Here is a 12,224-nt window from a genome sequence, read left to right on the forward strand (position 1 = left end):
CAGAAACAAAAGTTTTCCTGAGTAGAAACACTACTGACTAAAAGCATTCTTTCTTTCGTGCCCTATTACTTAAGCAAATGGGAAAAGGCTTTATGGCATATAAGAAAAAAGTTCCCAGAATTTCAATGAAAATGAGAGAGGTTAAAATGGTATTTCTATGCTTCAGTCACCCATCTCTCCAGGTCCTCATTCACTCAAATCAAGACCTCAACAGCAACTCCAGCTGCCAGTGCACAGCAACTCGGCCATTCCACCTCACCCCCTCTGTACCCCATTGCCTGCCTTCCATTATCCTCCCACCTCCAAATGCCCAGCTCCTTAACCAGATTGAGGGGGGCTGCCTGTCAGCTGCCGAGTCTCTTTGTTGTCTCTAGAAAGTTATTTTATCGCCATGCCTGACACTTGAAAAGAAATCATAAAAAGCAACACAGCACTGGGTGTCTGAAAACACAAACAGGACAACTTCCTTTTCAATAGAATGTATCTTGCATAAGATACTAAAGGAACACAAACTTCTCTGTCATGCTACCTTCATGTCAGGAACTGAATGTAAGTGTCTCAACAGTAAAGAAAACCATAGTAAGTATGTCATCTGAAAGTAAAACTAACATACTATTTAACATTAAACTGATCCTGGTTCTTGGCTGTCAATCCCCTGCATTCTAATCTATATTGCAAATCATCTCCTGTAATTGCTTACGTACATCCCAGGCACCCTTGTTTCTTTCTCCCCTAAGGCACTCTACCTTTACTGTTCAATGGCAGAACGGTTTTTGAGAAACCGCTCGAAGAGAACTGTTGGCATCATTAAAGTCCAGTGAATGTTGTAACTGGTTTCCATGTGGCTCTATCTAAGTTGATGAGACAATCACGGTGCACCGACTAACTTCTTTGAGCATGGGCAGAGTGAAATGAAAAGGTTCGATGCTTTCCACTCTGAAATGTCTAAGTGTAAGTTTGGTTCCACCAAATGACATCTACGAAGAGAAGGAACAAGCAGGAGACAGCACTCAGGACCGGGTAGAACCAAGGATGCTTATCTGTAAGACAAACAAGATGCTACTTAGTCTTTATGGCAGGCATGTAGGAAGGACCAGCACTCCAGTCTCCTTTCCTGGAGCATCTGTATCTCTACCCCTCAACAGAGAACATACCATTTAGCACAGGACCTTTACTAGGACAGCAAGTGTTAGCTAAACCAGTGGGTAATGAACGCACTGTGGAGGAAGGTCTATTCACACTGCCTACGTGCCTTAGTTACCAAGGGGGAAACAGCCCTTCTCCTGGCTCCAACTGGATGTCATATGGCTTGTCAGCTCCATAGAGAAAATATCACTTGGGGCAGCAGGGAGGCAACAATGTTATATGTATTCTCTCACAAAGGGGCCACATGTCATAAGCCCAAACGACGAAGCAGAACCACAGCATCACCCCTTATCTGCAAGGAACTCATCCTAAGACACCCTACATCCTGTGGATGCCTCACACCATGACACCTTACAGAAAATGTGTTTTCACAGGCACACACGTCCCTACCTCTATACACAGATAGAGCCCTAGGTCTAACACAGATTAGGGCACAGTGCGATTAGCAGCAATAAGAACAGTTATAAAGTATCACAGTTATTTAAACTGTATGATTCTTTGATTTTTTTCCCTAAGATCATCTATTTACTGGGTATGTATGCAAATGTGTGTATCATGTGTGCTACAGCATGCACATTAAAGCCAGAAGACACCTCTCCAGGAGTCTAGCATGCTTGAGGCAAGGTCTCTTCTTCCTTCTGCTCTGTGCACATGAGCGTCTGGCCACTACTCCTGTCCACCTCCCATCTTGCTACAAGAGCACTGAGTTACAGATGCAGGCCTCCACGTCCAGCCTTTTGTGTTGTCAGTCTGCACAGCAAGTACCTTTACCTACTAAGCCATCACCCAGCCTGTTTCTGAATTTTCCATGCAACATCCCACCCCCCAGCCCACCCCTCTCTAACTGAAACCAAAAGATAAAAGAGACTGCCTGACTGGAGACTGTTCACTGCTGCAGTATGCCTGTCCTCCTGCTTTAGGATGAAATGACAACCGGCATCTGGTAGGTACTTTTTCTAAGTTCATTGTCCAGGGCAAATGTTCCTTACCTTGAGTAAGTTCACTTCAGCTCTCCAATTAAAAAAGGAAAAAAAGTACAGATGGTTTTCTCCTTATGAAAGAATTTGCAATAATATTCTTTGCAAGTAAGTTCTGGGACCAGCCAAGATGACTATGGACAAAGGTGCTTGCGACCAAGCCTGGTGGTCTAGGTTCAATCCCCAGGACCCAAATGGTAAAGGAGAGACTCAATTCCTGAAAGTTGTCCCTTCATGTTCACACGTCATAGCATGTACACCCACCCACATACATACAATAAACCAGCAAATGTAAACAGTCAGGTTTAGAACGATGCCTTCTACAAACTTAGTACATGCCTTAAGCAGCAGTGAGTGTTCGTGAACACACGAATGAGTCTATCTATGCTCGCAGTAATAATTCAAAACCAGGGGTTAGAAATCACTGACACAGAAACCCCATGGAGCAAGTGCTCTCTGAAGACTCGGTGGTCACTGTTCAAAGGCATAATCTCCCTGCTCTGGTCAGCAATTGTCAATGCACAGATATGTTTTTAAAGATTTCTTTTAATCTGTCTGCCTAGATACATGCATTCACATAGGTGCCCGTGGAGCCCAGACATGTAACAGCCCATGAAGCTGGAGTCACAAACACTTGTGAGCAGCCAAACATAAGTATTGGGAGCTGAACCCAGTCCTCTGAAAAACCCTGAATGTTCTTAACCATCGTGTCACCTCTTCAGGCTGAACAAACGCTTCTTTAGTGCCTACTATGTGTCAATCCATCATGGCTTAGTATTTCCTCCATCTACATTGACCTGACACAAAGATGGGCTCTGACTACTCATGGCTGCTCAACCTACTATAACCCACTCATTACTGTAGCTCTGTCGAGATATCATAGTAATAAGAGCTGTGAATGTTATACTATTTTCAGAAAATAAATTAAAATCCAGTGAGAAACCAATTCCCAGGTGCTAACTGTTAGGAGAACCATCAGAGAACACTCCTGTAACCTAGAACTATAGAGAAATCTCATGTGAGGACAGAGTAGTGAACACAGAACCAAAGAATTCCAGGGCCTTGCAAATCAGCCAAAGGCTTTTTCTCCTCTTGTATTTTGTCCCACCAACAGGCTTAAGGTTGCTTACTGCCTATCAGAGGCAACCTGGCATTTACATTGCTAACAGTCCTCTTGCAAACGTTCTCACACTCTTAAGTTTCTTCTGAGTGGCAATAGCGAACCGCCCTGGGGATGGAGACATGCTAACAGTATCAGTACAGATGAGCATATTTTCACATCCACTGTACCACCAGAGCAGAAAATGCCGCAGAGGGGGTTGCTAGCTTTCTTGGGAAGGTTCATTCTGCTTTGTTCTGGTTCTCACTTGAGACTGCATAAAGAGCAAAGCCCTCCCAAAAGGCCTCCTCACACAAAACACTGGGAATAAACCATCCCCTGAAAGAGCTGTTTGCGGCCCTGTGCTGTAAAACCAACTCCACTTTCTTGTGGTCTTCAATTCTTTGTCTTCATACAGTTATCAGCTCAATGTAGCCAAAAGACCCTTTGGAAAAACAAACTGTGAAAGGCAGGGCTGCTCGACCATAGTTAAACGACTACAATTTTATGATGGCAGTACACTTTGGGGCAGCTATTTAGAGAGGCAATAAAATACACTTCACAAAATATAGCTCTCAGGATAAAATTCCCTTCGAAAGTTCCAGCTTGGAAATTGAGTTAAATTTTCTTTCTGAATAAACTGAAGATTTCTGTTAAGCTCTTTGTTGTTGTTTTGTTTTGTTTTGTTTTGGGTGACTTACCACTGAAACAGTATGAATGGGAATCCTTTTCCCCAAACCCTCTCCCAAGCAACTTAAGACAATCGCTTCCTTGTGAACCTTTCCAAAGAAATTGCATGTGCACACAACCACCATTTAACGTTCTTTTCTTTCTATTCAATGGTAGCAAAACACATTATTGTATACCTCCCTTTCGGTGTTTTCATACACTGTTCCAAGTCAGTAATTTCTTCCTTCTATTTTTTTCTATTTTTTTAAATGTATAGCATTTAAGACTCAGGCCACACCATATTTGTGGAGGTCAAAGGACAGCTTGCAGGATACAGAACCCAGTCTATATTCCCAACAGCATCTTGTGCATGTTTTCTCCACAGTCCTAAACTGCTGAGTCTCCTTGCTGCTCAGATGTTGACGAAATCCGTCCATAATCTCCATTAAGTTGTAAATTTCTTCAACTTGTCTTTAGATTTTGCTTGTGGTAGTTTGGATATAAAGAAATGTTTATTTTCAGTCTAATTTGTGAATCTTTTCTACTGCTTCAAGATATTACATTAAAGAAAGTAAAAGCTTCCTTCTGTGTTATAAAAAATAATTAACTGTTTAGAGCTCTTTCCAGTCTGGCTCATTTAAAAGTCATCATCATGGAGGTATGATGTTTTTCTACCTAGTCATCCTAATGCCTTATGCACCAGATGAACAAGATGCTATTCATCACTGTCGCTTCTGGGCCCTTGCAGTCTTCTGCTCCACATGCAGGCCTCCCTCACAAACGACATTACTGTAGTGTACTGGCTGACATCTCATAAGCTGGACCATTTCTTTCCTTCATGAACTTCTTATTATATGTGTATTTCTGTATGAATCTGGGTATTAGTTTATTGAACCAGAAGGGCCTACAGCATTTTTTATTAGGGGTACTTACCTCCAATTTGCAATTGAGTAATATTACTTAAGAAACAACCCTAATGCCTGATAATTTTGTTGTGCCAAACGGTAAATATTCACACCTTAATTAAAGTACTCCTATTTCACATTCATATCTCCAGGTCCAAGATGATGGTCTTCCTCAAAGGTAATAGTTGCATTTCACTTTAATTAATATTCTGTACTGTCAAGAGCTTAATGAAAAATGTAAAAATGTCAAGAGTACTGGTAAAACCTGAGTTTCTCCACAGATAACAGAAACAGGGAACTACTCTAAGCTGCATTCTTGCCACAGAGGCAAATGTGCGGCATAGAGTACAGACGATCTGGAGAGGTCCTAAACCATCCAGTCTCCTACACGTACGTCTATCGGTTCCATCGTTGTGGCTTATTTTATAGACGGTTTTATAATTTTACATTCAAAACACACTGCTGGAAAGATGACTCGGGGGTTAAGAGCACTGGCTGCTCTTCCAGAGGTCCTGAGTTCAAATCCCAGCAACCACATGGTGGCTCACAACCACCTGTAATGGGATCTGATGCCCCCTTCTGGTGTGTCTGAAGACCGCTACAGTATACTTATATATAATAAATAAATAAATCTTTTTTTAAAAAAGGCACTACACATTGAAAAATCATGCCCACGTAACTCCAATATTACTATGCAATTATTAAATGTTTAGCATCCTTTTTGAGTAAGATTTTTTTCTTACTGTGTTTTAACTGAAGTAGAATTACATTGAATTCCTCTTCCTTTTCCTTCCTATCTCTCCCATGTTCCTTCTACTCTTAAGCCAATATCTTCCCACCCCCCCTTTTATTATTGTTGCATACATGTGCCTATATGTACATATATTATATATTATGTGTATGCACAAATATATAACCACCACCTGCTGAGTCCACCGTTTTTAGTCTGTGTGTATGTGGTCTAGACCTGACCACTGTGCCCTGGAGAACCAATCGAGCTCATCCCTGGGAAGAACCACTCTCCTTCTGGCAGTCCTCGTCGCGGTACTCTGCACCTTGCAATGTTTTGGCCCTGCTCACTCCAAGCTTCCTGTAACCTGCAGAAGCTATGACGTAGATGCATGCATTGGGGCTGGGGCCCCCACAATTCGCTGACCTCTTCGCTGCGTCTAAGTGTGTTTTCTGTGATGGCTTTCTCATCTGCTGCAGGGAGCCTTCTTTGATATGGGGTAGCTGCTACACCTATGCAGGAAAGGAGGCTCGTGCACCAGAGCATCCTTCATTATCATGAGAAATAGAAGCAAAGGAAATGATGGAGCAAAAAGAGAGAGAGAGATACTATATTTCACATTTTAGTTACCACCAGTTTCACAGGAAGATCTGGCATGCGTGAACATGTGCAAAAACAAAAATTAATATTTTTTTTAGCCATTTTGGCAGTGGCTGAGACAAGGCCTTGCACTGTTAGGCAAGCTCATTGCCTGAAGAACAATCACTTTTATAAAGAAGAATATTTCAACATTTTCCCATCTGGACTGACAATGCTTCCTCTAAGATCCAAATCCCAACACCAGGCATGAGACCATCTTTTTAGCTGCTGGTCAGAATTGTCCAAGAGACTCCCCAAATATTACAGGCTATTGTCACTGCCCTCGGGTTCCCCTCAGAAATGGTAGTTAAGGCCTGATTGGTGCAAATACTGTACACTTTAAAGGGGGCCCAGAGGCTCCTCAACTAGAACTAAGCTGAAAGCTTCCTCCCTTAGGACCAACTCTTCTGGTCCACAAGGTGTCATGCGAGCTTCTGAAGGAGGGATGTAACCACCCAACAGTCCTACCCCGCTCTATGAAATTCACAGTCTATGAACCACAACGATGACATGGTGACCCTGAGGATACATCAGTGGCTCGCATACCTTGGCAGTAACCAAGAGCTCTCTAATTAGACTTAAAACCCACACAACAGGAAGGAAAGCATGCCTGGTGTTGGTATGGAAACCTAGCCAACTACTCAGTTAAGTCATGGCTCTTAGAGGAGTATCTACAACCATCACTGTACTAAAACAGCATACTCCCTAACAACATTCTAAATATTTGTCCTTATCCCCACAGGGAAGTGTAGTCAGTCCTTCTCCTCATCAAGGGAACTTCACCTTTCAACAGAAAGACCATTACAGAAAACTGCAAGCACTCCAAATGCCAGCTGGTGGGGCTCAGTTTCAACAGCTACAGCTACAACACAACACCCTTGCCTAAGGCTAAGGCTCGCCTCTGCTCAAGTGGCGGCAGAAAGACCCTGAGAGCCAGCAGATCAAGGAGTTTGCTGTGAGGCTATGTCTCCTAGGAATGTCGGAAACCACGCCCATAAAGTCTTACCAATATGACTGCCTAAGCAGGAGCTGAACGGGGGCAACAACAGACGTGCTAAAGTGAGGGAGGCCTACACAAAGAATTACAGGCAACTAAAGAATGCTAAGAGCAGGAGAAATACCCTTTCCGGCAGAGAGAAAACACACTGGCTTTTCATACAAAAGGTCAGCCCTGAAAACATACAAATAATATACCAACTGAGTAGGTTGTACATACATACATACATACATACATACATACATACATGTACACACACATATACAGATATATATATACATATATGTGTATATATTCATATATGTAACAATGATTAATGAAAAGATCATGAATTTCAAAGAGAGCAAGAGGAGGTATATGGAAAGGTGTAAATGGAGGAAAGGAAGAAAAGGGTATGATGTAATTATAGTATAATTTTAAAAAATAAAATAGATATTTTTTACTTATAAGCCAAAAAACTTTTCCTTCCTTAAAAGAAAAGAAAAACATATTTCAATGGTGTACTGGCTAGTTTTAGGTCAACTTGACAGAAGCTAGAGTCATCAGAGAGGAAGCTATCTCTGTAAGTCCAGCAACAATGCACTGGCTTAATTAGTGATCAATGGGGGGTCCAGCTCATTGTGACTGGTGCTTACCTGGGTTTGTAAGCCACATGGAGCAAGCTAGTAAGCAGCACCCCTCCATGGCCTCCGCATCAGCTTCTGCCTCCTTGAGTTCCTGTGCTGACTTCCTTCGGTGATAAACAGTGATGAAAGTGTAAGCCAAATAAACCCGTTCCTCCTCAACTAGCTTTCCATCATGGTGTTTCTTCACATCAAATAAACCCTAACTAACACAACACTGAAACACTGAATTTTGTCTATCTCCTAGAATTTTAATAGTAAATGATCTAATTTCCAAACAGAAATGGGGCACCTGTCGAAGGGGCAGGGAAACATGGAATAAAATGTAACTTAAAGTGGACAAGGCCAACTTGTGAAAGGCTGATAGTCAGCAGTAAGAATCTTCCCCTCAGAAATAGTGAGCAATCAGTAAAAGATCGTAAACAGAGAAAGGACATTCTCCTGCATGCATTTTCAACACCTGGTCCCGAGAGAAGACAGTTCACTGGGGAGCAGCGAGGACTGAGCATTAAAAGGCTCTAAAGGGAACCCACTGTCACCACTGGACTTAGGGAAGGTAGCAAGACTGATGTCAAAGAAAAATGTCGCCAAAAAAGATATCAAGGGAGGGGAAAATAGAAATGGTAAGGTAGTGATAACTTCTGGTTTGAACAACCCAGTGGATGACACTCACAGAACCAGAGAACAAGCAGGAAAGACGGATTTGGAGGAAACAGTTAACCAGGAATCACAAACGCACTAAGTAAAGAAATACAGTGAACAGTTTTGGACTCTGGGAGTCTTTTGCTCAGGAAAGTAAACATTTGAAGCAGGCACATGATTTCTTGAGAGGAGATTGGAACTGAAAAGGGCTCAGGAAAGTATATCCAAGTTGGGAGCCTTACTGAGAGGGCCAGGGTTGCCAGGAAGTAAGATAAAAATCAGAAAAGCTTGGATTTAGGGAATTCACAGAGAAGACTGCATCGCTAGAGTAGTCCTGTAACTCAGCAGTCTTGTGGAGACCTGTCAGAGTCTCACAGCAAGCTGAGAAAGTCCCACCACCTTCAGTGACAATGGCACCTCTATGGACTCGGTGGAGAGGAGGAGCATGGAGTAGAACAGCAGGGCAGAAGAGAAAATATGAGGCGAGTGTGGTAATTCAGAAACTTAAAGACAAAAATTTTAAAAAAGGATATTGAGAAAAAATAATGGGGTTAGAAAGGCTTGGGGTCAAAGAAATAACCTGTTAATACTGAGGAATGAGCCTCGTGTGTTAAGCACATGCTCTACCCTTGAGCTATATCCCAGCCCAAGGAAGACTGCCCAATCTCAGAGATTTTTGTCATTTAAGTGTTATTCATGCACGACAACAGAAAGAGAAAAATAATCCTCCTTTCAACAGTGCCCTGGAATACAGGAAGCAAACAGGCAGTGCTGAGTTCTAAGGACGATCTTGCAGTGGTGTCGAGAGTGCGGAACTATCCTTCAGTGAATTCATAAACTAAGAAAACCACCTCCTCAGCAGACACAGGGGAATTCATTTAGAAGATCTGCTCACATCTGACCCACTAGGGGATTTTTAGGACACTCACATCAAAACAGACCATGGAATTTAAAATTCACATGGCCAATGTTCGCTCACTAACCTGTAATACACTTTGTCAACATAATCAGGTGAGAATATGTGCTTCCAGTGCGTAAACTTCCTGTGATCTGTCTATGAAATAAAGGTTTCTGACATACCCCCCCAAAAAAAGATGACTGTACGAATGGCTTAGCTATTTACACCCCTTGAGGATCATACACGACACACCTAATGGTCTTGTCTTGAGGCAACAGATATAACAGACTGCCCTCCTAATTGCTCCCTGGACACTCTTAACACCACGTGATCCTGAGATATAGATTCCTATAGGAAACTCGCCTTAAAGGAAAAGATAAATATCTGGACATCCTTCCTAAAGAGATACAAGTGCTGATAATTACCCAAACACTAACAATCAGGTAACAAATACTAGCTAATATTCCTAATAATAAAATAATCTGAATAAAAGTCACAGGTAAAAGTGTTAGCAAATGATTTCAACCCCACTGTACAATAAATTTGTAAACTTATGGTTGTGTTACAAAATAGTGTCAACTTTCAAATTCAATAGTAGAAGTTTTATTTCTAAGGACTGTTTTTATACCTTCAAAATAAACACAGAAGGCTGGAACCACCGTCGATTTTAGAGTTTAAAAAAAGAAGAGAAGGAAATGTTATAAACTAAAAGAGTGGTGAACTCCACAAGCCAAGTATAGCAGCTCACACCTGCCCTCGGTACTTGGGAGAATGAGGTAAGATCAGGAGTCCAGACCAATCATTGGCTATGTTAAAAAACAAACAACCAACCTGTCCCAAAAAAACTAAAACAAAAATAAAATCCAGGAAAGGCAAGGAGATTTATACACATATAGATATGTCTTAAAAAAAAATAAAACAATCTCTCACAGTAAAATCTTTCCAGTGTCCTAAACCCCTCCAGGTGACAGCACCTGCAGATATTTCACTCCCCTCTAGGGGCAGAGCAGAGGTGGGAACTCAAGCCACCAATGTCTGCTGAGCTCCTACTCAGTACCACTGTGATTCAGCACCCTTGTGACCTACAAACCTGTACCAAACAGTGGGGGGAAAAGTAAAAACAAAATTCATCAAACAGAAAATGTGAAAAATTACAAACATTTTAGCTTTCATGAATATCCCTAAATGTTCATGGTAAAACTTACTTTTGCTATAAATATGGAGAAAATGCGAAACAGTCCAGTGCGGTAGTCAGGGCAGAAACTAGTAGGCAGCTTGGCACTGCAATGTGGAGTACCATAAAAACACCCAGATGCCCTTTAGCCCCACTTCCCACCCTGGAAACCTAAGAGCAAACATCACAAGCCGGACACAGCGATAGGAGGGAGGGTGGTACCTAATGAGACGAACACTGCCTGCCGTCAAGGAGAACACTCAGAAGACAGCTACGGCAAAGACAGCGGTTACATAAAATAAGGTAAACCCACTGCTTATTAGTCATTAAAATAATTACAGCATGTATAACATAAAAAAAAGTCTTAGTCTGCTCTAAACCAACAACTGGATGGAACAATGTACAAATAATGAAGCCCTTTAATGCCCAGAAAAATATAACCGTAAGAAACAATACATTAGTGACTATGGTTAAGTAACAAGGATATAGAATGACTTTTTTTCCTATCTTGCAAAGATGTTGTAACATGATTTCTTTATTTTTATTAATTTAATGACATTTTCAAAAAGTTCACAAGGTCGTCACAAATATAAAACGTTAAGAAAGACTAGATTAGGTATGTATATGCAGGCCACAGAGAAGACCAAGAAGTTGCATGTCCTTTGAAACCTTCCACAGAAAGAAAAGTGTTGGTGCAACAAGGCCACCTCACACAGCTGCTCAGGCTCCAGGATCCTCACTTGGAAAGTATATGCACGGACTGGAAGCTAATCTGGGTCTTAGACGTCATCCAGGAACTCATGTCCTTATGGAGAAGGAGGCTCTGCAATCTAGATCCACAAAATTTGACTTTTATTGTACTTACCACTATTGGGGGCAGGCACCAGCCAAGTGTGTGTGTGTGTGTGTGTGTGTGTGTGTGTGTGTGTGTGTGTGTGTGTGTCTGAAGACAATGTGCAGGACTATTTGAGAGTTTGGCTTAGCAGAGTCCTGTGGATAATCCGTTTGCTTTGTGTGCCCTGGATGGAACTGCTCTTATCACCAACCTGCTATCACAAAAGGCCTCCAGTCTGGGATGCAATCGAATGACACCCCTCCCCCCCCCCGGATCATGTTGCCTACGTGAGATGCAAGGTGGTCAGCCCTCTGTGGGAGATCTGGCATCAGGAGAAGCAAACGAATGGGAATGTGTCTTTACTTCAAGCATAATTTCTGCCCTGGCTGTATGAACTTCAGTAATTCACCTCAACTTATTCGTCCATCCCCACATCTGAGACACACAAAGGCTTGCTGAGTGTGAAGTAGTGTGTGTGTGTGTGTGTGTGTGTGTGTGTGTGTGTGTGTGTGTGAAGTAGGATAGGAGGCTAGAGTGAATTCCCGATATGTACTGTATTCATCTAGTAGCATTTCACCTGCGATGCACTATGAAATCAACACATATTCAGCGGGGGTTTTAGTGATGTGATGTCCCCTCTATAGATTGTGACTTCTGCCTCTCATTCTAAGACATGAAGACTCCCAACTTTAACAGGAAATGCTGGATCTTGGTGAGCTAAGCATCTCATTCTGTAAGAGAACTTATCCTTTAGGTCAATCACAACTATCTACTGCAGAACTAGCTGACTGGAACATAGGGTCAAAGTCAATGCATCCTTTCTATGTTCCAGTCAGTGAGCACTGTGTGCTAACCACCATTTTGTAGAACTAAAAGTTCATAAAGCCTTT

At 42.0% G+C, this 12,224-nt stretch overlaps 1 protein-coding gene across 3 annotated transcripts in view; it reads right to left on the bottom strand.

Moving 5' to 3' along the window:
• The window catches only part of Zswim6 (zinc finger, SWIM-type containing 6), a 167,724-nt gene that overhangs the window by 127,415 nt on the left and 28,085 nt on the right, over positions 1 to 12,224 (bottom strand). The window contains exon 1 of one of the 3 annotated variants that reach the window (XM_063282687.1): positions 747 to 1,965. The exons of the other annotated variants lie outside the window; for them this stretch is intronic. The gene's annotated coding sequence lies outside the window, so the exon portion shown is untranslated. Of the gene's footprint in view, positions 1 to 746; positions 1,966 to 12,224 lie in introns of those variants that run through there. 3 annotated transcript variants of the gene reach the window in all.

This window comes from Rattus norvegicus, chromosome 2 (assembly GCF_036323735.1).
Source record: "Rattus norvegicus strain BN/NHsdMcwi chromosome 2, GRCr8, whole genome shotgun sequence".
NCBI lineage: Eukaryota > Metazoa > Chordata > Mammalia > Rodentia > Muridae > Rattus > Rattus norvegicus.